This window comes from Caretta caretta, chromosome 8, assembly GCF_965140235.1.
Source record: "Caretta caretta isolate rCarCar2 chromosome 8, rCarCar1.hap1, whole genome shotgun sequence".
Taxonomy (NCBI): Eukaryota; Metazoa; Chordata; order Testudines; family Cheloniidae; genus Caretta; species Caretta caretta.
In genome coordinates, this window is record NC_134213.1 from 13,359,292 (window position 1) to 13,385,297 (window position 26,006).

The 26,006-nt window shown below is 43.3% G+C and overlaps 1 protein-coding gene across 1 annotated transcript in view; it reads left to right on the plus strand.

Annotated features, from left to right (window-relative positions):
• The window catches only part of FSTL4 (follistatin like 4), an 865,477-nt gene that overhangs the window by 67,427 nt on the left and 772,044 nt on the right, over positions 1-26,006 (plus strand). Inside the window, 1 exon segment of the mRNA XM_048861817.2 lies at positions 1,065-1,150. The gene's annotated coding sequence lies outside the window, so the exon portion shown is untranslated.

The following is a 26,006-nucleotide window of genomic DNA, read 5'->3' on the forward strand; positions in this document are numbered from 1 at the left end:
GCTGCTCCTAGTCACATCAGCCTTACCTGTGGGTTGCAGTGCAAGCCAGAATGTCTATAGTGGCATGTCCTATTAGCCTGCCCCTGCCACCTCCCGCCCCTGCTGCCTCCTACCAGTGCCCCACTTCCAGCATGGTCCCAGTGCAAGGTGCCAGCATAAGGTCACCACCTGCAGCCCAATGTATGGTTTGTGCTTATGTAACTCTCACACCTCCTGGCTGTGGTGTTATATATGAGAGAGCGCATGCTAAGGCTGTAGCAGACTCATTAATCTCTCTCTGTCTCCTTCCCCCGCTTCACCCACCTGTGGCTTTTAGCTCCTGCAGTGGACTCATGCACTTAGTTCCAGAGGTCCCAGGTTTGATCCCGCCCGCTGCTGATTGGGGTCTGTCAGCGTTACACTAAGGGAATTCTTCCCCAGCCCTTTCAGGTTGTTTATGGCCCCTATACATCACGAGCTTGGAACATGGGGGTGTGTTCTCAGCCTTGACACAAATTTCCTCTTGGGCTACTTGCTTAACTCTTTGGGCCAAACAAATACAGAGTAAATAGTGATATAAGTAATATGTCTGTTAGTCTGAGTATAAGCAAGCCTAATTTATATGTGGAAGGTCAGGCAATGCAGCAAGAAGGTGTAGGGATGCTTTCTCTTACTTTGTCGTGTTTTCTTTTGACCACTGGGTGTGTAAACTTATACCATGTCACACCTAACATTGATTCACATTGACTTGCCAGCATGTAATTTGGCCTCTAGGTCAACTCTGCGTTTGGCCTTCTGACTCAATTCCCCATCTCTGAAATGGGGATGATGTATTTATCTTACAGGTGTATTGTGCAAGTAATTACTATTTTTATTTTATTTTCCATACATTTCTGTATGCAACTGTAGGTTTCTATATATTCCATAGAGTGCATACGTTTCACTTCAGTTGTAAATGATGTGGGTTTTGGCTATCCCATGGGGCTTTTTCCCTCTCCCTCTCCCTATGCCATTGCAACTGTAGATAAATGTGAGAGTGTAGGACAGCTGAGGTGCTTTTGCTAACACTCCTATTTTGTCTGCAGACTGGAAGCAAGGCAGTCTTGGTGAAGAGCTGCTGGATGTGGAATTTGCTGCACTGATCCATATTTTATTGTCTGTCAAGACCAAGGTGAAGTATCTTCCTCAGGAATTGAAATTAAAGGGGGGGTAAGAACTGAGGGATGAGACCATGAGGGCAAAGGTGGGCTGTACCTTTTTGTATGTTTGCCTTGCCAACGAAATTTGGCACTAACGCTTGGCCCCACATTTTAAACATCATAAAACACCAATAAATATCAGCATTTGAATTTGATTTGTTTATAAATCATAATTTGAAATTATTAGGTCTGCCAACATTCCCAAAATGAATGCGCTGACATTGTTATAACAAGCATAGCTCTGTGAGGAAGCTAGTCTTTATTCATACTTTTCAAACCTATTATGCTTTTTTCAAGTACAAGTATTTTATCATATATATGCTTTTAAAGTGTTTATTAATGTTTCGATTTCAATTCAGATTTCCAGCTGACAACTAAATGGAATCTTTTTCCAACTAAAAATTTTTTAAAACAACTAGATCTAGTTGGAAAATGACTAAATTGTCAACACTATATGTAACAAGTTGACTGCTGGGGTAGCTCGGGAGGCGGGGGGAGGTGGTTTGTAGGGAAATGCCATGGTGTAAGGCGAATCTATTCATTCTGGCTTTTGTCTGAGGAGGGAGGATTGTGGGAAATATATTGAGCTTTATTCTGAGGTGGGGTCTTTTTGGATTGATATGTAATAACTTCATAGTGGGCCAGATTCATCCCTTGGGTAAAAGCATAAGTAAATTGTTACACCATGGCTGAATCTGGACAACTATGTTAAAATGTCTGTATCTGCCCACAGATAGTTTTGACGGTGTCCTTCAAATCTCTAAATAAATATGGGCAAACTGTAAAAACAAAAATGATGAAGCCTCCTCTGTTAGTTACTGACAGCTATTCTGTGAGTTTGTACAGTCGGAAAGAAACCAAAGGTATATTTTTATCACTTCAGAACCGAGCTGCAGAATGGATTTGTCAATAAACTTAAATTGTGCAGTGACATAAATGTCATGAAACAAAAATGAAAGTATTTGCCTTTGGCACTTGGGGCAGCAATGTCTGAAGTACTAAAGTACCTGGAAACTACTGGAATAGTTGAGAGGACTGATACGTTTGGTTGTGTCCTGCTTATATCACGGAGCTTAAACATGAATCCAAGTTTCATTTCTTGTTTGCCTGTTTAAGATGTTATGACATGTCTCGCCTTCACAGAGGATTTGCTGCTGGCATTGTGTTACTCCTCACCAGTTTAAAATAAACATCCTTACATTCTTCATAAGGTAACTGGACATATTTATTATGCAAGAAAGTTGGTTTGTTTTTTGTTTTGCCAGATGTCACAAAATTTTACCTGCAGTCTCTCGAATGAATCAATAATATTGTGCAAATTACTTAATGTACAGGTGTCAGGGATATAATTGCTAGAGAAGTGCAGATACCGGTTGAACATGAGAACAACATATGTGCTTTCTTGTTTTGCATCCGTGAATTAGGCCTGAAACAGAATTTTAAAAAATGTAGGTCCTGAGACTAGAAGTTGGCTATTCTGTGTTCAGAGCCACATAAAAGAAGGGATGGAGAAAGCAGCCATGGATTATTTGCTTAGGGGGGTGGCAAGAGCCACACTACTCTCATTAGCCTGTAAAGGCTGGGAAAATATTGTGTTCTCCTTTGAGTAGATGCACGTGTGTCTCCTCCTATGTAGCTTTGCCAGAGAACTTTGCCTAACAGGACCATACAAGAAGTGACCATATTTTGTGACCATAACCTCTCCCCAGCTGTACAAGGGCGACCCCACCCAGACCTCCTCAGTTCCTTCTCACCATTTGTGGCTACAGTTGGAGTTGTGTGTGGTCTTCACTTTACACTCTTCTCCCTCCCGGGGAACTCTTTTTGTCTATGGTAGTAGCAGTACCTTAGGTTTCGGGTTAGTTTAGTGCTGATAGAGTAGTTGGCTGCCTGTATGATGCCCTCACCAGGGTTCAAGCGTTCTGTCATGTAGGGTGGCTATCCCCCAACAGTGTCCCCCACGTGAGGTGCTTGGAGGGTTTTAGAAAGGGACACATTGAAGAGAGGTGCTCTATCTGCAAGTCATTCACCAAGAAGACTCCGGTGGTGAGAGACTTGTGATTGAAGTAGCACTTTCTGGAGTAGACCATGAGGCCCACTTTGGTAACAAGGCCCTTGGCTGATCACCAGTTGCCTTTGGATCCGGTAAGTGGTGCTGGTCTGTGCTCAGGAGCTGGTGTTTTCTCCAAGAAGCAAAGGAGTGGTTTGCCTTCTTTTGGTGTGGCAAGGAAGAGGTCCCATAAAACCAACTAGAACCATTCCAGGGCTCAGGGAGATGGCTACTCTTCTAGGAGGAGTGCTGACCAGCACCGCTTCCTCCGACACAAGTCCATGCAGCTATTCTCTGGTATTGTGCCAAGAGCTTTCCCCTTCGGTTGGGCTCCCTGGCCAGACTACCTTTCCCATGATGCAGCACGGCACTTAATGAGAAGGGACAGCATTGCATCGTGGGAAATCTGGTCTGACCAGAAATCTTGGCCCATAAAGGAGAATGGAGGCAACATGCCTTTCCCAAAAGGCAGTGTGTCAGAATGGGGAAATACACTTCAAAGTTGACCTGCCTCAAAATGAAATGTTTCAGGTCAGTTCAAATAAAAATATTTCAAATCAGGTCAAACCAACCTGTTTTTGTTTTCCTCATAGAAAAATAAAAAAAGTTGTCAACATTGGAATTTTCCCAAGGAAAAATTCAATTAGGCAGAAACTGCATTTTCCATTGAAAAATTATGCTGACAAAAAACTTCTGAAAAGCTCCAGTGCTCAGCAATAGCTTTGGTCTCTTTTGTTATTGAGAGAGGCATATTGGCCAAATTATCATTTTCTCTTCTTGCAAAGTTTGTAATAGAGAAGATGTAATTCGTGTCCTTCTGAAAAAGAGTGTGTCGTCCCCCCCACCCCCCGACTTAACGATTCAGTTCTGTATTACTTCCAGATTTCCTTGCTTTAATGCACATAAGACATGAATAAGGTAGTCTGTAGCCAAGAATGCATAGACTTGTATAAGGAAACAGTCTTAAGTTGTGGAAGCAGCCCAGAGTCCTTGTACTCTCAGTCCATATTTACTCTTGTGTGTCCGTCACGTTGTTGCAACTTGGGGAAAAGATCCTTTACTGGCCGCCAACAACCAAACTGTGTGCTACTTTAAATTCTTCCAAGTTAATTTTCTCAGTGTTAAGATGACAGACCTCTGGCAATAGAACTGATGTGGAAGACAATAAACAAGGAAATAGCTTATTCCATTGCCAATATATTAATTTCATAACTTGAAACATGAACTCATTTTCTAGAATAGCCTTGGGTGGTATGTATGGATGTGCAGCTACCTGACAATCAAGAAGATCCATTTCCTATCATCTTGCAACTTACTGCAGGCTCAGCTCCCAGAATGGGTTGAATAGAGGGGGGAACTAAACAAACTGCTCATTTGAATTTTGGCCAAGGGACATTGTCAGATTACTGCCAGCTGATGAGATCATGTGTCATTTAGAAGATACAAATGGAGCTCTGCAGTGAGTGGAGGATCAGGAGGGAGCATTGTCACTTCCCGTACTGGCTAGAAGGATGAAGGTGATTGGAAGGGTGAATGTTAGAAGTGGTTTGTCTGAGATTAAATGGCAATATATATACATGTATATTACATATAGGGTTCAATCCAAAGTCTCTTGGGAAGCTTCCCTTTGACTTCATTAGGCTTTGAATCAGGCCCATAGCAGTTTTATTGCAGTGCATTGTTGAGTTGATCCTGTTCAGGGATCCTCCTGGGTGTGGTGCTCTGTCCCATCTAACCAATTTATTTGAGCATAAGCTTTCGTGAGCTCACGAAAGCTTATGCTCAAATAAATTGGTTAGTCTCTAAGGTGCCACAAGTACTCCTTTTCTTTTTGTGAATACAGACTAACATGGCTGTTACTCTGAAACCTGTCCCATCTAGTGGCACTTGAGATCACCTACAGTATGTCTACACTACCCGCTGAATCGGCGGGCAGCCATCGATCCAGCAGGGATTGAATTATTGCATCTAGTCTAGACGCAATAAATTGACCCCTGAGCGCTCTCCTGTCGACTGTTCCTATAATCCACCCCCACGAGAGGCGCAGGTAGAGTCAACGGGGGAGCGGCAGCAGTTGACTCACTATAGTGAAGACATTGCGGTGAGTAGATCTAAGTACGTCGACTTCAGCTACGTTATTCACATGTTGGGACATAGTGATACTAAATACGGTGTTGTACAAAGTACCTTCAGCAATTTCAAGTGCTCCAGAATCTAATGCTACTCAAAGTTGCCTTTAAAACAGATTAAGCTTCCTTTAACGTTTTAATCTTGAACTGATTTTGAGAAGCCTTTAAAAAAGGTGTTAGAGTAAAATGGACTTTCTAATCAATCATATAAAATTATAATATATTGGAAACTTATTAATAATGGACTCTTATTCTTTGTGTATCATGTCTGACTATCTAATCTATCTCTATTAGTTACTTTTTAAAGGAATAGATTGATGAATTACTCTAATAGGGCAAAATCACAAAGGAGTTTTTACGGTGATTTACAATTTTGCAAAATACTTTGCACTACTCTTGTCTTTCTGGACATTGTATTATTTAGAGGGAAGAATTTAAGCCAGAGAGGTGTAGAGGATTTGCATCCTGATGCAGTGATTTGGGTGCATATCTCCTGATAATTCTAACGAACACTAAATCCCAGTTCAAGGAAGCAATTAAGCATGTGCTAAAGGCCATTCCTATTCAGGAAAGCACTTAAGCACTGCTCAAAATTAAATGTGCAAAAGTGCTGTCCTGAATAGGGATGGTTTTCTGAACTGCAGCCATATCCCTTAATAGGTTTCTATATTTTTCAGTATTAATAATAATCTTTTGGGAATGTGATTTAATATTTTTAACTATTGTCCAAGCACTAATCAAATAAATGCCGTATACCCTGGAGGGGTTGGCTTTTTTCAGAGCTCAGTCATCCTGAGAACAAACTCACAAGATGCTGTTCACTGGTTTATTTCAAGGAACTTAAGGGTCACATATAGAATGTTACATGTTACCAGGCATACGTTTGGGTTATATTAGAGGAAACTGGCCTTTGTTTGGGGGAGAAAAATGCATACAATATTCCAAGGATATTCATGAATTTTATTAACTTAAGTCAGTGCCAAAATATAACACATTTCATCCAGATCTGTTTGATTCCCATTTGAGCCTCAACACTCATGAAATTTTAAGTACAGAACATGTTGAGTTTTCACTCAGGTAAGGACCTATCCGATGCCTGAAGTCAATCGGAGTCTATCCAATGGGTGTTGGATTGGAAGTAGAACGAAAGATCCTACTTGTGGTGATCCATACGGGTGCTGGTAAAAGGAGAGCAAGCTGTAGCCTCCCCTAAAGGCAAAAACAGTAATTCAAAGGGAGGGAATGAGGACTAGTAGAGCAGAAATTGCATGTCAGGGCCTCTGACATTTTTGCCACAACTGGTCTGTATAGACCCTGCTGGCATGCACTGAAAGTTCCCAAGAGCTCTTTAATGTAGTGCTGTTTGAATCAGGACTACGTCAGCAGACGCTAGGGAACTTTTTAGTGTGTGCCAGCAGGGTCTGCATGGGCCAGGTAGTGCACAGCATGTTGGGGTGCTTTAGAAATCACACCCCTCTACTGCACCTTGCTGTGCCATCTAGACAAGCCCTTAGATCTTACTGTAGGGAATGGTAATTAATAAACTGTTCCAAAGAGGCAGTGCGGTCCTGAAGTAGGAGTACAGGACAGGCAGCCAGGAGCTCCCAAGCCCTAATACTGGCTCTGTTATATGTGGCAAGTCACCCACTCTGTCCCTCTGTGTACTTATTTATTTCTATTACAGTAGTGCCTAGAGGCCCAGGATTGAGCCCTGATTGGACTAGGCCCTGTACAAACATCTGTAATATGAGGGGTGTTGTGAAAGAGTTTCTGAAAGTATAGGGAGAATTTGGAAACTCAAACCAATAGATGAGGTTAATCTATATTAATATTTCTGTCTGTGAACTCTCCATATAGGGGAAAAATCAATTTACCAAAACTCTCTAAACTGATAAAAATACATTTTTCCTCCCTCAAATTGAAAACAAAAATGGGAATGGAAAATAAATGGTTGTATGAATGAGCAAAAGTGTCAAAAGCACCCGCAGCAAAGTTGGTAGGCTAAAGGGACTTTAATCTTCATTTAAAGCAAAATCTAAAAGCGGCATAAATTTGAGGGTAAAGATTCAGTAGTAAGAGGTCTTTGTTTGTTTACTAATGCTCTAAATAGCTCATTTCCCCCTCATTTTGACTTAAAATAATCTAAAACGATGGGGAGGGATTTGTTGGAAAGAAGCACAGCATGCAGCCTAATCTTCCATGGCACAGACTTACCAACATTATCATAAAAAAGCTGGAGGTTTTCTTTTTTGATCTCGCTTTTGTGAAAGTCTTGACAAATGAAACAGAAGTGCATTAATAATGGAACTAGAGTGGTTTTTCATGTACATGGGGGGAAAAAATCCAAATAATGCATATTTTGTTGTCTTTCACAGTCTTAGTGCTCCATTGGCATCTACAACCCATTCGTTCGGGATGCAATTTGTTTGGGAGTTTTTTGTATTCGTCTACATTGCATTACTCCAGTTGCAAACTGACGCTAATCTAAACTTCAGAACAGATGACTGAAAACTTTCTCTGTGAGAAATACACAGGATGAATGGCAGGAGATCTGTTACTCATGTCATCTCTCTCTAAGAAAAGGATCCTATCTGATCTGATTCCTAAATATGGTAGCATTACACCAAAAATTGGATTTTGGGATGCTGTTATAATCTGCCTCTTGCCCCCTAAGCTGTTCTTCCTGAGGTAAAAGTTTCTGTGTTTGTTAAGGAAAACACTAAAGGAGATGGATATAACCTTCCGATTAAAGTAATTGACATAGGCAGTATTCTTTCCAAAACAAAGTATCTTTTATTAATGTGTAACTAATAATCCCTAATACTGTAGATCGTAAAAATTCTGAACCAAACATGCAGTCCCTGAGAGACACATCCCTTATTGCAAGTTAAAGAGCATACAAACCGCAATAGCATATAGTTTAAATGATTTTAAGCAAAACGATTTGGGACAAGTGGACAGTTTGCAACAAATCGCAGACAGCAGTTCTTAAATTATATTTTGTTTTACATAAGTGAAATACATTTAAAACACACAAACATTTCAAGCCTACACATATTAAATGGCAAACGTACTTCATAAATCCGTTGGCATCCCTTTAAAATCGCTGCTGCTTTATACATCTTTTAGTATCCTTCTTTAATCGCTGTTTCTATTCAGCTCCTGGTCAGTCAGTTTTGCTCCACTTCAGTTTTCTTTCTCTTTCTTTCTGCAGCAGCTTTTCTTTGGCTCCCCTTGCTGGTTTTTGTCTTCTCCCAATTGCGTCTCTGTCACAGGCCTGGTCTGCACTACAGAGTTAGGTTGAAGGAAGCTGCCTTAAGTCGACCTCTTAATGTATGTGTCTACACTACTGGGTTCTTTACGCTGACCTAAGTCGCCTCTAATGTTGACTTCTATAATCCACCTCTGCAAGAGACACAGTGATTAATTCGATTTTCATGGGTTCACTGTGAGGTGATGCAGCATTGTGTAATTAAATGTAATTGGCCTTCAGGTGGTGTTCCATAATGCTCATCTGTGACTACTCTGGAGATCATTCTCAATTCTGCTGCACTGCAGCCAGGTACACAGGAAACAGCCCCTCCCCTGCTAAAGCCCCTGGAATTTTTGATTTCCCATTTCCTGTTTGATCAGCATTGCGAGCGTGCGAGCTTGAGCACAGCTAATCGTGGAGATTACACGCCCCAAATGTGCGCCAGACTGGCCTGCACAGGAGGTGGTGGATCTCATTGTTGTGTGGGGAGAAGAGTCTGTGCAGGCAGAGCTCCGATCCAGCAGAAGAAACGCTGACATCTATGCAAAGATCGCTCGTGGAATGGGCGAGAAGGGCTACACGAGGGACACACAGCAGTGTTGTGTGAAAATAAAAACTTTGCCAGGTGTACCTGGCGAACAGTCGTTCTGGTGCTGAGCCCCACACGTACTGGCTCTACAACAAGCTGCGTGTGATTCTCGGGGGTGACCCTACCAGTACCCCCCCACAAGCAATGTGGACACCTCACAGGTTTGAGAGTCTAGGGACAAAAGGGAGGACTATATGGTGGTTGAGAATGGGAGACAGGCGAGCAGTGGATCCAGTCTCCTCAGGAGCCAGGAAATATTTTTAACGCTGGAGCCCTGTGGATTGCAGGACATCATGGTGGCTGACAGTGATGCTGGGGAAGGCACCTCTCGTGAGTGTACTGTTACAATCCAAGTCCAGTTAAACTTTAGCAGGCACGCATATTCGATGGTATTGTATGTCTAGTATGAAGAAAAAGGGAGGTGCTGTAGCTCTGTGGTTATAAGAGGCCGCTCCAGCTACGCAGAGGGTGGCCCCTGGAAAAGACTGTTTAGGTGGACTGGGATAGCCCGGGAATCCTCCATGGAGATCTCTAGTAAACTTTCATGGAGGTATTCTGCAATCCTTTACAGAAGGTTTCTGGGCAGGGCAGTCTTATTTCTTCCACCATGGTAGGACACTTTGCCATGCAACTCCTGAATTAATTCGGCTGGCATCATTGTGGTACACAGGATAGCAACATAAGGGCCAGGTTTATGCACAGACGCTTGCAGCATCTCCTTCCTTTTTGCCTCTGTTACCCTCAGGAAACTGATATCACATAAGGTCGCCTAGCGGATATGGGGGAAGTTCTCATTAAAAGTGCTTTTAGAGCATGTAGGATCCGCCCCCCCCCCACATTTCGGATTGCCAAACCATGCGGCGTCTAATATACCTTTACTGTGCTCGGCATGGGTCAGCAAGTATTTTAAGTGGCTGATAGGGGACTGGGGCCCCAGACAAGAGATTCCACAATTTGGGAGTGAAAACGTCCCCCCACCATCCCGTTCGTAAACAGCTTCCCGTGGTGCTATGGGGAGGGGTGATTGTTCACCTAGCTACTTCTGCTCCCAACGTGAGCCTGCCCTAAACTCATTAAAAGTGTGGTCACCCATGACTCGGGAGAGGGCCTACTCACCATGGCTAGAACAGCAAAATGGCACAGTGAATGGTTATGGATTCTGATTGTTATGGCTTGTACCTAGTGTAATAAGGTGTTTTTTTATGAAAACAGCCTTCCTATGGAAATATTTATGCATGTACAATGGTCCCTTTCTTTTTTCCCATGACTGACCTCTGGAAATATGTCCTTTGGTGTGTCAACACCTGAAAGCAGACTTTCGCTGATTACAAGGAAGAGAAAAAAGAACGCAGGAGGACTTGTTCATTGAGATAATGAACGCGTCCGGGACAGCAGACACAGAGCTGAGAGGGTGGAGGATTTCTCTGTCTGAGAAGTTAGACAAGGACATGAAGAGCAGAAAAGCTTCCCATGAGCATGAGTGTGCGGTGCATTATGAGGGACCAATCAGACATGTTGAGGCGTCTGGTTGAACTGCAGGAACAGAATCAGGAGGGTAGAGTCCCTCTGCAGACCCTGGTGGACAGCCAGCCAGCCAGCATTGCCTGGCGCAGAATCACCCTCCCCAAAGCGTTCCATGAGTTAAAATGGTACCATTTTCTAATGCCGACAAGGCCTTAAAAGTAGCTACTCTGGCATTACATCTATATAACGCAGGTTTGGTCTCCACTGAAAACTTATATCGGCATAACTGTGTTGGTCAGGAGCGTGGGGAGTGGTTCTGTCAAAACAGCTACCGCTGTTTGGGGAAGTGGTGTTCCTATGCTTGTGGACAAACGCCTTCTTTCAGTCTATGCTGCGTCTACACAAGGGGGTTTTCCAGCACAGCTATCCTGACACAGGCAGGGTAGTGTAGACCTAGCCTGATATATAATCAAGCCCAGTATGTCTGTCTTAAGTACTACAGCATGTTGAAAAAGTGTGCAAAAATCCACTAAATTTTGTTTTTAATTCCCAATAAAATGTATTGTTTGTTTATAGCTAGAGTTGATTAATTGTTGATCGTATCATTGCTGCAAGAGGGAAGGGAAGCAAATAATATCAAACCTTTGAAGTTCTCGTAGTGGATTAGATGGACTAAGTGGGACTTACTGTTTTAGGGTGAGGCAGTAGTGTGTGAACTGAAGTGGAACCTGCACTTGTCCGTGTGTTCATAATAGCAGCAGTAGTAGTATCTGTGCTTGAAGAAAATTAATCCAATGAGCATAACAGACTCTAACTGTGCAGATAAAGAAATGGTATCTGTCTGGCTTTCCTCTTACCGAGGAGGGTGACATTAATTAGTATTTTTAATTATGTATGTTTCTCATACGGCACATTAGCTGTGCGTAGCACTTTATGGACAATTTAAAAAATTATAGTCCTCTTGTCTTGATTTTATAATCTAAATTAGACATAAATCTGCAAGGAAAGCCAATAAACAGGGAATGAATAGGAGTGGGGGAAAAGGAAGGATGACTTACAAAAGTGTAGATAATGAGAGAAGCTTATTACATACTGTGTGGTTCATGTTAGTTCCAGTGCTGCTGCTTACTGAAGTGGTGTCAAGGGAAAACTTTGCGGGATTTAGGGAAGAGTGGGGGTGAAAATCTGTTTGGAAAGCAAGCTGATTAAAGCCCTCCTCATAATTTCCCTTTTAGGAAACAAATGGGGGTGCACAGGGTCAGGGAGGATGTTGCAGACATGGTGTGAGTTGCAGAGTCAGGGGTCAAAGCTGTTTGCAGGAGGAGATCAAAATAGCATCAAGTCAGTCTTCATTGGAGGAGTGCCCGTTCGGGCTGGGATGAGGGACACCAGGAGATGATATTGAATGTAGACGGAAGCAGAGAGAGAGGGGGCTTTGTGCAGTCTGGGGAGGGAGATTCGCTTTGTGGTCAAGGAATGGCAGCAGAATCGTGTTTAACAAAAGAACTACAGTAATTGTCTGGGTCTGGCAGCCCCCCCCCCCCATGAAATAAAGCAGATATGTTTGAAGTCAATGGACAGTGTTCATGGAAAATTTAGTTTTTTCTATTGAGGTGCCAAAATAGTCTTAGGTCCCTAACATTAGGTACCCACTTCTGAAAATATTGGTTTTAGTCTCTCTTTTCCAAAGAGTGCAGTCTAATTTTAGACATAATTTGATGAGTTACACATAGGACAATAGGATTTGCCATACTGGATCAAACCAGTGGTCTTTCTAATGTAATATGGCCAGTTCTAGTGTTTTCAGAGGGATGTTCTAGAAACCACATACTATACAGTTGTGGAATAGCCTGCCACAAAGTGGTGGTTGGTTTCTGCCTTGAACCATGAGGGTTTATATCCTTGTAAAATATGTGTGTGTTGTCTAATATAGCTGTGGATGTCATCATGTTTAATCTTTCACTAATCCTACTAAGCTTTTGGCCACAGTGGTATCTTGTGGCAATGAGTTCTCACAAATTGATTGTGAACAGTATAAAGGTAGAGATGCATTTCCTTTTATCATCTTTAAATTGATTCCTGTCCAGTTTCATTTAATGTCCCCTTGTTCTGGTATTATGAGAGGGTGTATCATTCAATAATGTCTGTTATGTTCCCATTTACTCAGCTCACTTCTCTAAACTAAAGAGTTTCTTTCAGTCTCTCCTCATGTACATACCTCTAATCATTTTTGTTGGCAGTCTCTGAAACCCATTTTATTCTGCTAATCATCTCTGAGATAAGCTAACCAGAACCGAAGACGGTATTCCAGATAAGGGTACATCACTGGGTTACGCAATGACATCAAATGTTTTTCGGTATATAGTTTGATATTTCTTATTCCTTCTAACCATTTTTTCTCTTTTTGACCACCACTGTACATTTTGCAGAGGTTTTTGTTGAGCTGTCCAGAATGATGCCTAAATATGTTTGCTGGATGGTGTGGTGGGGCAGGTTCCCACCTCAGTCAGAAAGGGGTTAAAGAGATCCTCTGGGCACAATTTGTCCCAATCCAGTGCACCTGTGAGACCTGGAAAGTCTGGAGTGGGGTAGGTTTCTTTAATAATAATAATAATTATTAATAATTAATAATAAAGGGGGGGAATCCAAGTCCAGTGCAGGGGTCACACTCGGAGGGAAGCAGAGCGAGAACACAGAGCCTCCTTAGCTCCACAGAGCAGGGCCTGCTTATCAGGAAAGCTGCTGAGAACCCTCTATTGCCTGGACCCCCTGCAGAGGTAGAGGGATTATCTTTTTTTTTTCTCCTTCTCGAAGCCCAGGGCGCTCGGCCTGTGCGCCCCTCAGACACATGGGTCAGGAGCCCAGAGCCGTTCCATAGAGACTATTTTGCCATTTTGCCTTGCGGATTACAGCAGGGTGAGCCCTGGAGTGTTTTGTGGGCTTCAGAATTATTTTTTGTCTGTCTTATTCTGGACAGTTGTTCTGCCCACAAGGAGAAGGAACTGCCTCCCTAAGACTTACAGCTGGAGGACTGTGAGGTTTTTTGCAGGAGTGGTGGGTGAAATTCTGTGGCCTGCATTGTGCAGGAGGTCGGACTAAATGATCATAACGGTCCCTTCTGACCTAAATATCTATGAATCTGACTGCACCCCCCCACTCTAGTCCGGCTCTACAAAGATGTCTATGTCCAGGGAAGGAGGCATGGGACAGGAGAGGTGACGGTTATCTATCATTAAATTAGAACCTGGGAAGGTATATGACTAATTCAGAGAAGGGGTGGGGGGGGGAAGCTAGAACAATAACTTCACGTGCTTACTTTGCTTTGTTAGGCACTCGGGTTGACTTAAGGCGTGACCTTTTTAAATTCTCCCATTGGTGGCTGTGAAAAGGACATACCACTAATTTGCAACAATCTCAATAAAAAGGATCAGTTCAGAGGTAGCTGTCGGAATAGCCAGGCTTGTTTCAAAGAACTAAAACTCTTCCCCAGCAATCTCTCTCAGGCAAATGTTTGGGAAAACAAAGCTGTGTTGTGTCCTATCAGAAGACTCTAAACATGGGAATTTGTGTTGGGGTGGGGCAGATGGGATATGCAGCGAATCATGCTGATTGTAATACACTGTGTTCAGTAACTACAGCTATCAAATAGGTTAAATGATCCTTTTTGGCATATTCCAGTGAATTCGGTCATAATGCCATAATTCTTAAATTCCTAGCTTTTGAAATATATTTCCTAGTTCAGTTTTAAAAGTATTGTGCTTTTTTGGACAGCCACAAAATCTGGAGGTCTGGAATGGTATTTTATATTTTGTTGTTAAAATGTGGGAGGAATTTACCAGTGGTGGTCTATAGTTTGTCTTGTTTCAGTGGTGCTATTATCAGGAGATTGCTACCTGTCTGGTGAGGAAAAAGGAGCAATTTTTTTTCCATTTTACAGGAACTGTGCTATGCAGTGGAGTTCACCCTGCCAGGCAATACAGATCCTGCAGGACACGTGGAATTTTAAAACTCTAGCTGCTGCTGCAGCATGTGTAAAACTCCTATTGAAACTGATGGGAACTGGGCTCATGGTGTTAGGACAAGAACCTCTAAATGTAGGTGGTATTGTGCAGTAGCTAGCTGCCTTTTGGTGGTGAAGAGCAAACAGGGCTGCTCTTCATGCTAGCCATCACTCATTCATTTCCCCCCACCCCGTTCTTATAGTGCGCCCCCCAGGTCTTTATCTTATTAGCCATGGTGTCCTTTGTAATTTACAGAAGTAAAGTTAGACTGAGAATTCCTAAGAGACTTCTTGAATTTTCTCTAATTTGCCTGTTTGTTTTTAGAGACCATGTTTTCAATAGTACACCTGGGCAAAGTTCTTGTAGTTTTAGCACATGCCTACAAGTATCCTTGCGTAGCTAGCTTCGATATCAATCTATTTGCACTAGCTGTTTTATTTTTCCCTCTTCCCCCAACCCCTGCCCCCTTGCATGCAAACCTGATCTTGTTGTTGTAATTGGCCAAACAAGAAGTGGTGGGTGGGAGAGGAATTATTTACAGAATCATGTAATTTACCTCTAACTCTTGCTCTTCTTTTCACTCTGCTACCTCTTCAGCAGTTGTATATCAGAATATACCTCACTGTTCTGTTTGACCTATGCATTATTTTCAGCGTGACTAGCAAGCACCCAGACATTAGTGATAGAAGGCACAATACTTCTTATCAAACAAGTGCACTATGCTCAGTCTGCTTAGGCATCTGAAAGCATTTAGTTCAGGACTTCTCTACTTCTGGGACATGGCTGGGAGGGAAAGCCGAATGGGTCAGAACTGCTAGGGAGGACCCATTGGGAGTTTAGAATTTGTGTAAGTGGAGACTATATATTAGTAGTCTGGTAATGCGCGTATCATTGAAATAACTCACGCTTGTAACTCACTATGGGACTCAACTAGAGCTGGTCAGGAAATGTTTTGGTTTTTGACTGTAAAAAAGGTGACTCTTTTTTCCGTTTTCATTTAAAAAATTATCTGCGGGAACTTTTGAGTTTAACCAGAATGGTTTGGTTTCTGGCAATGAAAATGTTAGAAAAATATTTGGATTTTCAATGACAGCCTATTTTTTTTGTTGTTGGAAAATTTTCCATCAAAAGGTAGGGTTTTTTTTTGTTTTTTTAGTGGAAAATGGCTACTTTATATCAGGAAATGTCCATTTTCAAACAGTTCTAACCTAAACTTGTAAGAGGTTGAAGATGGTAATGTCTTCCTCATTGCCTCTCAAGACACAAGTTGTAAGGGAGGAATCATCTGAATAAAGGCACCCGTGGAAACCAAGAGCTGCCACTGTGTGATAAGAATTATTTGAAAAAGTATTTACACTAGGGAATAATGGACTTATTCGTGTGTTCATGTGGAGTGTCTTTCCAGGAGGAAAGGGCAACCAAGAAGCTGGTTGTAGAAGAGGGAGATGAGAGGAATTTACATCAAAATTTCAGCTACAAAATGTCCTTAAGAATTGTATGAATCTCTCTACAGTGCTGCTGTCAATTACCAGAAAGTTTGTAATGGATTTTTCTGGCTGCTGGCTGTCTTTGACTCATAAACCAGCACACATGTTTAAAAGGTTAGTTTAAATTAGTAAGAGATTTGAGTTTCTCAGTTTACTCATTGGGGAATAAATGAGGCATGTGAGACCGGGCCCATTGATCTGAAGCCTGTGAATGAGAGGATTAAAACAGCTACAGTGTTCAGGCACATGAAAGTGCTTTGTGGATTGCAGTCATATCCCTTTAGGCTGTGATCCTGTTGAATCTTAGCGAAGCATGTTAGCACCTAAACCACAATCCTGCACATGGGTGAACAGGAGCTCCTGCCCAGGGCCCAGCTGACAACAGTGGAGTTCTGTTCTGCAGATACAGTACTCTGCCTGCCTCTGTCAATGACAGGATCAGGACCTAGTAAATATTTAAAAAAATAAAGCCTAGGCTGTTGCAGGAATTAGAGATTGGAGATTCAGTTGGCGATATCACTGGCTAAACCAAAATATCTTGCAGGCTGAAGCTTTGAACATTCATACAGCTTTTTTCTGTACATGAAGGTGGTGGTGATTGTGTGTAATTTCTGGACATTTTTGAGAATTAATTCAGATTTTTCAGCTTTTGTTAATTTAAACCAGATACTTTAAAGGCATAGGGTGGGATTTTTAAGTGACTAGGAACACAAGGCCCACAAAGCCAGTAAGACTTGTGCTGCTAAGTCACTTAAGCACTTTTGGAAAGCTGTGACTTTACAGAATATATGCATATAGTGTCTCCTAATGCTCATGGATATTGAGGCACTACTGAAGTTAATGGACGTTTGCTATTGATTTGAATGGGACTAGGATTATGTTCTGGGGGGGAGACTAGAACCCTGAATGCGTTTCTTTAGAAACACATCTATCCATGGGCTAATTACCAGCAAACATTACCTGTAATATTTTTTTTTGAAGTTGTAAGAGTTCAATATGCAGTTTGATGAGCTTATGTCTAACTCTTTCTCATATTAAAATAAAGTCAGACTTGAGAATTTTTTTTGTTAAAAGAATTGTTATGTATGAAGCATCTTTCCTGTGATGAAATCCAAGCATTTTATCTCCACAGTGCTGTGAAGCCACTATCTCTATTAGAGTTGTGTGAATGATGAGATTTTTGGTTCGCTTCGCAATTCTAAAAGTGTAAAAAAGAAAAATTGTTTCAGGTTCAACAATTTTAGATTAGGTTTAGATTTCAAGTATTTGGTTTTTTGAATTTTTAAATAAAATTGAAAGAAATTTTGAAACCAAGTAATTTCAGACTGAAAAATCAAAACAAAACCTCTTAATTGTCTTCAGACTTTTTTTCCTGCTGAAACCATTTGGTGAAATTGCCACATTCACAAAACGTTTTGGTGTAGCCAAATCTGCATTTTTTTTTCTGAAAAATGTGAACCAGATCTAATTACCACCCCAATTCTACACATGGAAAAATGAAGTATGGAGAGGCTAGGGGACCTGACCCAGATCACACAGAATGAGCATCTGAACTGAAATTAGAACATTTGTTTCCCATTCCCTGCTTTAGCAACTAGATGATAATCCTAAAGGAGAAGAAAATCAGTCAATGTTTTTACATCTAAGAATGAAGCTGATAGGAAAAAACCCCAGAAAACGACCCTATAATCATGTAAAGCTACGCTGCTGTCTTTTTTCTATGCTTATCTGTCCTTTCTACTTTGTTTATGGATAGAAAGAATGTGAACTGTGTGTAACCTGCACTCCCTGCTTTTGGGAAGAGAATTCCTTATACAGATAAGCCTCCATGCTCGTACCTACCCCAGAACTTCAAACAGACTGGGTTAACTGGTTCGAACTGGAAGAGATATCACAATGTATGTTGAACCAAGCTATAAAAGCTCATCCCTGTTCTTTGTTCGGGGCTTCACCATTTTCCTCTGAAAAGGAATTGGTGAGCCCTTCAGCTGTCGTATTTGCTAGCAATAAAGTGCCTCACTTTATCAAAGAGCCAAGACTCTGTGTTTTGTTTGGCTAATACAGAAGTCCAGGGAAGGCTACCCTCCTAACCCTAGACGGGAGGGGAACCCTTTTTCCCTAACAAAGCCATTTGAGAAAAAAGGGATTTGAATGGAAATGCTGATTAGCCCTCAACTGCTGTGGAGTGACAGATTATATTGCTTGAGTAGCATTGCTCATTTCTGCTACAGAAAGGGATTGTTGAATCTTGCTAGAACACTAATTACCAAAAATGTCTCGGTGTCCTTTATCTGCATCTTCAAAGGGTGAAGTCATTATTACAGGGAAATATCACATGAAATATCACAATTGGGTGTGCAAGGCCATGGATTAGGAAGATTGCCTGAATTAACTTGACTTTGTAACGAATGAGCAGGGCAACTGCTTTCAAAAGAGCCACAGGAGGCTGGGTGTGGCTTGATCAGCAATGATACATCACCTGTAAAGATCTAGTGAGAAACAATTCTTTCAAAAAATGACACAACTTGAGTGTCTCAGGGAAATGCTTTGGGAAAATGACTAGCAGTGCAACGGTGAATGTGGTGAAGTAACTTCACAAGGAAGATGAGTGCATCAATTGACAGAAGCCAAGGTCAGCAGCAAACTAGTGTTTTGGAGTCCTGTTCAGATTGAAAGAGGAAATAAGGGAAGGTTCCCAGTGTCTCTGGATCATGCTAAACTATCCTTGCTGGGAATGACTTGTCTCGGTCTCATAATTCATAATGCTCCTTCTGAAGAGCAAGAGCCTGATTCTCCTCTTACTTACCCTGAGTAAAACTAGTATAATCCCAGTGATATCTATGAAGTTTACACCTAATTGACACCAGATAAAGGGTAAGGAGAATTGTGCCCAAAGGGTCACATCTGAACTTGGTGCACTCTGCTGAATTAAGTGAGGTGACACTGGTATATACCCATTGTTAGGGGGCTTATTCCTTCACCCACTTACTTCCCTGGTCCTGCTCGCATGAACAGAGAGCAACAATACTCGAAGTCCAAAGGTGCAAACAATTTGATGTTTATTGGGGTGAACTTCCAGCAAGCATGATTCCAGTTTCCTTCCTTCGTATCCTCCTTCCCAGCTCTGACACCACAGAGCCTTACACCTGTGTCCCTGTTCCCAGTCCTGCCCTCATCAAAACATGATTCCAATTTCCTTGTCCCCATTCCCACACACACACACCCACCCACTCACTTCCTGATTGACTGCAGACTATATAGTAAAACTTGAGTTCTGCTTAGCTATACCTTAACCAATCATTTTCCTGAAATTTAACTAACCAATCCTAACGTATTGTAACATGATTATGTAACCAATTATATCCCACCACCTTAATTAGTTTACACCCAGCAAAATTAATTATACAGCAGACAGGAACAATCACGGAACCAGACAGAGATTATACAGACAAACAATAGCAAAGTGGGAACTATAATGACAAGACGATACAGAAGTGAGGATTTCACATCCCAGCTATTGATAAGTGAGTTCTTGCCAGACAGGATGCTATCAAACTAAGATTCCTTTTACATTTTCTAGGCACTTCCCTTTCTCTGGAGGTGATAGGCACTATCAGGACAGGATTGTATTCCTAACAGCCCAATAGCACCTTATTTCAATGTGACTAGTTTGGAATGGGAGGATGTGACTGTTCGCTTCCTAGCTTATGGCTGCCTCTGCTGCTTAGCCAAAGGCCTTAGCCTAAGAACAGGGCCTCAGACTGTCACAGTAAGAGAAGGCCCTTACACCAGCAGACAGTGATTTTGATTCTTTCTTTTATACCTCTATAACTAGCCAAGTGATAAGAATACACCTAAATTCTTCGAGTATAGGCCTTTACCGACAGGCCTGAATATCTATATCCTAACACCCATTGAGAATCTGGCCCCTTATGATTTGCCTCTAGAATACTCCAGTTTTCAAGTGGACGCAGTTGCAAAATATTTTCAAGGGGAAGGATATTCCAAGGTTCTACTCCAAAGGATCTATCCCCCCCCCCCTTCCCCTCCATTCTATGTACTTGATTCCAAAATAGTTCAGGAGTAAACTATATACGTTATAGCTGTTGTCTGTAGTTTTTTTTAAACTGGCTGTTAGATCCATTCATGACATAACATCAACCAGCTGGGACTCTGGAGATGCTGTGATGGGACTCAATGTTTTATGATTTGATCATGATCAGTAATGGGCTGTTTTTAATCTTGCTGTTTCTAATATGTGGTTTTCCTTTTGTGTGGCCCTTTTAAGGTTGCATTTTAATCCAGTTAAATTGTAAATGCTTTAGGACATCGTTTGTATAGTGTACTTAGGTTCTGATCTAAAGCTGACTGAAGTCAATGGGAAGCTTTTTACCAATTTCAGTGTGCATTGGATCAGGCCCTTAGGTTCAGCATGTGCTTTGGAGTCAATGGGATTATTCACAATTTTAAAAGTATGCACAGGAGTAAGAGTTTTGGATGGGAAGGTTAGGGTGCTCTGAAAATCTATTCAGGAACATTCTAGAAGGTTCAATGTAGGCTTCAAAAGGTCACCACATCTTTAATATCATTGAATAAATACAATACATTAATTCAATGAAATACAATAAAGTCCCCCTGCCCCCTCAGAGTTTAGAAGTTCTTAGGCTGTATCCACTTTGAACGAGTTAGGAAAAAACACTAGAAACCTGGAAATAATCCTGTGGAGGCAGTAATCAGGATCAGATAAACAAAATAGGTCTTTGGTATCTCTAATTTCTATGATTCTCTTTTTAATTGGTTGCAGTGAAACAGAAGTCTCATAGGGTGCAGTCCTGCAAACACTTAAACGTCTACTTCATCGATTTCAATGGGCCTACTCAGGGTTGCCAACTTTCTATTCACACAAAACCGAACACCCTGGTTCCAACCCCCGCTCACTCCATCTTCCTGCTCTGTCGCTCGCTCTCCCCAACCTCACTCACTTGATCATTTTCATCGGGCTAGCTCAGGGGTTAGGGGTGAGGGCTTCAGCAGAGGGTGCAGCCAGAAATGAGGAGTTCAAAGTGCAGGAGAGGGTTCTGGGCTATGTTGGTGGCTTGGGATGCGGGAGGGGGTGAGGGCTCTGGCCTGGGGTATGGGCTCTAGTATAGGGCCAGGGATGAAGGCTTTGGGGTACAGGAAGGGACTCCAGGCTGGAGCTGAGGGGTTCGGAGTATGGGAGGGGGCTCCAGGCTGAGGTGGGGGTTGGGGTGTGGGAGGGGGTATAGGCTCTGGGCTGGGGGTGTGGGTTCCAGGGTGGGGCCAGAAATGAAGGGCTCATGGTGTGGGAGAGGGCTCTGGGCTGGGGCGTGGGGTTAGGGCATGGGGGTGTGGGAGGGGGCTCTGGGCTGGGGCTGAGGGAGGGGGCTCTAGGGTGGGGCTGGGGATGAGGGGGTTGGGGTGGAGGCGGTTGCCTCTGGGCTGGGACTGAGGGTTTTGGAGGGCGGGAGGAGGATCAGGGCTGAGGCCAGGGATTGGGGCATGGGAGGGGGTCAGGAGTGCAGGATCCGGGTGGTGCTTACCTTAGGCAGCTTCTGGAAGTAGCGGCAAGTCCCCCTTCTGCCTCCTACATGGAGGTGTGGTCAGGTGGTTCTGCATGTTGCCCCATCCACAGGTGCTGCCCCCACAGCTCCCACTGGCCACGGTTGCTGGCCAATGGGAGATGCAAAGCCAGTACTTTGGGGTGGGGCCAGCATGCGGAGCCCCATGGCTTCCCCTACGCGTAGGAGCCGAAGGGGGGACATGCCATTGCTTCTGGGAGTCACACGGAGCCATGGCGGGCAAGGGAGCCTGCCTTAGCCCTGCTGCGCTGCCAACCGGACTTCTAACGGTCCGGTCAGTGGTGTTGACCAGAGCTGCCAGGGTACCTTTTTGACCAGGCGTTCTGGTTGAAAACCGGATACCTAGCAACCCTAACCTACTCTCATGCTTTAAGATAGGTACGTGCATAAGAATTTTGCTGAGTCCAGACCTCACTAATGAATGTAGTGTTTACTCTGATGAATACACCCATTGTCTTTACACGTTGCAGTCCAGTGAGTTTCCAGATCAGGTCACTGGAGAAAAGTTGGAAAAAAATCCTATGATTATACGAATTTAAAACTACAGAAAAAATTGGAAAAGTGCACTTCTGGTAACGTGCCCCTAAGTGCATCTGAAGCTTAGTGTAATTACATAAGGTCAATGGGTCCCTCATGTAGGAGCACTCGATTTTCTCTTTTATATCGTTTAGAGCATCTCCATTGATGTGTTCAGTTGATTCAACACAGGTGGAACTGAGAGCACTTTATTTTTTTTTACCTTCAGTGCAGATGGGTGGAGCTTGCTGCTTCCATCCATATACCTATATAGTGTGTGTGTGTGTGTGTGTTTATATAGCTTTAAAAGTCAGGCCAAGTTAATTCGCATCAGTTTGCAAACTCACATTTACTTGGATTTTTTTAAAAAACCCACATTAACTAGTTCAGTGATACAAGATTATTGCTGAAACGCAGACAATTTAGATTTTCTCCATGATTGTGAAATTGCCATATTAATCCAAATCCCACTTGGTCTTTACGTGAAAGTGTTCACTTTATACAAAATCACTTTACTGCAACAATTTTATTAAAGTAGCCCTGCAATTTACCCATAATGGTTTTTCTATTGATGAAGCGTTCATACCACCTAATGCGCACACACATGCATTGCCTTTAAAGATATCACTAAATGCTTTGGGATTAAATTACTCAACAATAGGTTGGTATAAAAGACTTTGTTTAAATCTAAAACTACTGTACATGCTGCAGGATGGATGAGTAAATGAAATCTTTCAGATACACCGGCATATGGAGAAATCAAGCATGAATGCACCACAGCTGAGTGCATGGATTTTATATGTCCCTGGGTTTCAGTAAAGTACAATGCAGAAAGAATCAAAGTAATATAAACAGTGCCATCTGCTAGGAGAAGTTGTGATGGATCTGTGGCAAAAGGGGTAGCCAGGGGATATTCCTATTGCAAAACTCTATAGTAATCATTTTTGTGAACCATGGTCCCTTTTAGAAATGGGCCTGAAACATAAAATCTGGATTTTGCAATATCACTTTTCTTTTACTCCCTCCTACTGTACCTCAGTCTGCTCTGGCAGGGTTTCTGATTTGGTTTAGACTTCAGATTGCTCCTGTGTGCGTGTGTGTGTTTTAGGGGTGGGGTTTGTCCCTTTATTCAAGGTTTTGGTTTGGGCTCATTTCCATCCCATTTGACCACTTTGAGTGCTGGCAAGCAGATGACATTGTTGTGAGTGGCGTGCAGAGCCTCCCTGGCTTCTGCACCTAGGAGTCAGACATGCCCACAGCTTTGGAGAGCCACGCGAAGCCAGGGCAGGTAGAGAGCCCGCCTTAGCCCCACTGTGCTGCTGATTGGACTCGTAAAGGCTCAGTCAGTGGTGCTGACTGGAGCCCCTAGGGTCCCTTTTTGACCCAGGGTGACCAGATGCCTGGTTTTCGACCAGAGCACCTGGTTGAAAAGGGATCTTGGTGGCTCCAGTCAGCACTGCTGACCGAGCCGTTGACTGTCTGGTTGGTGGTGCCGCAGAGCGGGGCTAAGGCAGGCTCCCTGCTAGCTTCCACATTGTGTGGCTCCCAGGAAGCAGCTGGCACGTCCCTTCTCTGGCTCCTAGGCACAGGGGTAGCCAGGGGGCTCTGCATGCTGCCCCTCTTCCAAGTACCATCCCAGCAGCTCCCATTGGCCAGGAACCACAACCACAGGAACCCATTGGTCAGGAACCACTGGAGCTGCAGGGGCAGTGCCAGTGGATGGGACAGCTTGCAGAGCCACCTGGCCGTGCCTGTGCATAGGAGCCGGCGGGGGGAAATGCTGCTGCTTCCGGCAGCTGCCTGAGGTAAGCGCCGCCCAGAGCCTGCACCCCTGACTCCCTCCCAGGCCCCAACTCCCAGCCCCAGCCCTCTGAACCCCTCAGTCCCAGCCCGGAGTGCACTCCTTCACCCCAAACCCCTCATCCCCAGCCAGAGCCCTTACTCCCCCCTCGTACCCCAATTTTCTGCCCCAGCCCTGATCCCTGTCCCATCCCAGAGCCCCCTCCCAACACCCCTAATCCCTCATCCCTGGCCCCACCAGGGAGCCCTCACCCCCTCCCACACCCAGCCCCCTGAGCTAGCCCAGTGAAAATGAGCGAGTGAGTGAGGGTGGGGAGAGCAAGCGACAGAGGGAGGTGGGGTGGAGTGGGCGGGGCCTTGAAGGGGTAGGATATAGGTGGGCCCTCAAAGGAGCGGCATGGCAGGGAGCGGGGCAGGGGTGTTCAGTTTTGTGCAAGTAGAAAGTTGGCAACCCTATTTTGACTGAGATTCTGGTCCAAAACAGAACACCTGGCAACGCTACCTTTTTTGGTCTCTTTTATCTGGCATAAAGAGGCTGGAAGGAAGGTATTTATTTTTATTTTTTATTTTTTTTGTAAAGGCCATGCTGCTGGAGTCAAGCAATTATGTGAGAATCTTGGCTTCATTTACGTCTCCCCCCCCCCCCCCCACTTCCCCCCCCCCAAAAAAAAAAGTGTAGGGGGGAAGCTTCTAGCCCTTCTGGTTGTGGAGAGAAGCTTGAACACATGATCCAAGAAGTACCGTAAATGCTCACAAACCAGAAGGCAAATTAACTTTTTTAAATAAAAAAAAAAAAGCTCATGATTTTAAAACTAATATGGTTTCTTAGAGGCCTGACACATGCTATTTCTCTTCAGATTGAGCACTTCCACTGATCGCAACTTTGGCAATGTGGCATGACAAGAGAGTCACTTTGTATAGTGCCATTCACATCCCTGGGTATCTCAAAACACTCCAGCATAGTAAGCTGTACACTGGGACTGCAGTGGCTTCAGTAATAGATCCTGCTTACGTAGCAACTTTTATATGGGACTGACAGAGGTGTGTAAATATAATCTCTGTCCTACAGATGGAGAAATTAAAGTGCAGAGATTAAATGATCTGCCCAGCAAGATCCCTAGGCTACACTGTTTACCATTGTCCTCTGAGAGACAGGCAATGATTCAGCTAGCTTTCTGCTTGGAAACAAGCACTGGACTTGTACGGGCAGATAATCAGTTGGGTTGGGATAACCATAAGGAATAGTTTATTCATACGGTAGCCCTCTTAGAATTGTCCGCCTTCAGACTCGCATGTGATATTCATGACACACACTGGAATGTCAGCTCCGTAAGCTGATAAGGGGTCTGGTTGTGTATATTAGCATTTTTGACTATCTTCTTAAAGGAGCAGTGCATCAAAGAAAGGCCAGGAGGAGTTGATTACTCTGGTAGAATTTATGTGCTATGCAGTACTCTGTGTGGATGTTAGTAGCTGCTTTCCTAAGAGAGGGAATGTTGGGCGGGTCTGTTATCCACTTAACAAAAGCACTACACTGTGCTGAAATTCCAAGCAGCATAAGGTTTGGGCTCAAGTTTTGTATGATACCCGAAACACTCACCTCTTGATCCCAAAGTGACAATGCCACAAATTGAGGCCTTCTGTCAACTGAAGTGGTCCCTGGCAACGTTAGACGGTCATGGAGAAACTACACCATTGAGGCAATCTCATGCCGAAGCAAGAGAAAACCTTTACCTGCAGCACACAAGTGTTGCCCAGCTCCAGTGATTCTTTTCTTTGACATGCATTCGACGAAGTGGATATTCACCCATGCAAGCTTATGGTCCGATACGTCTGTTAGTCTTTAAGGTGCCACAGGACTCTTTGCCGCTTTTACAGACCCAGACTAACACTGCAGTCCCTCTGATTTTTTTATCGTGAGTCTATGTACTGCCTTTTT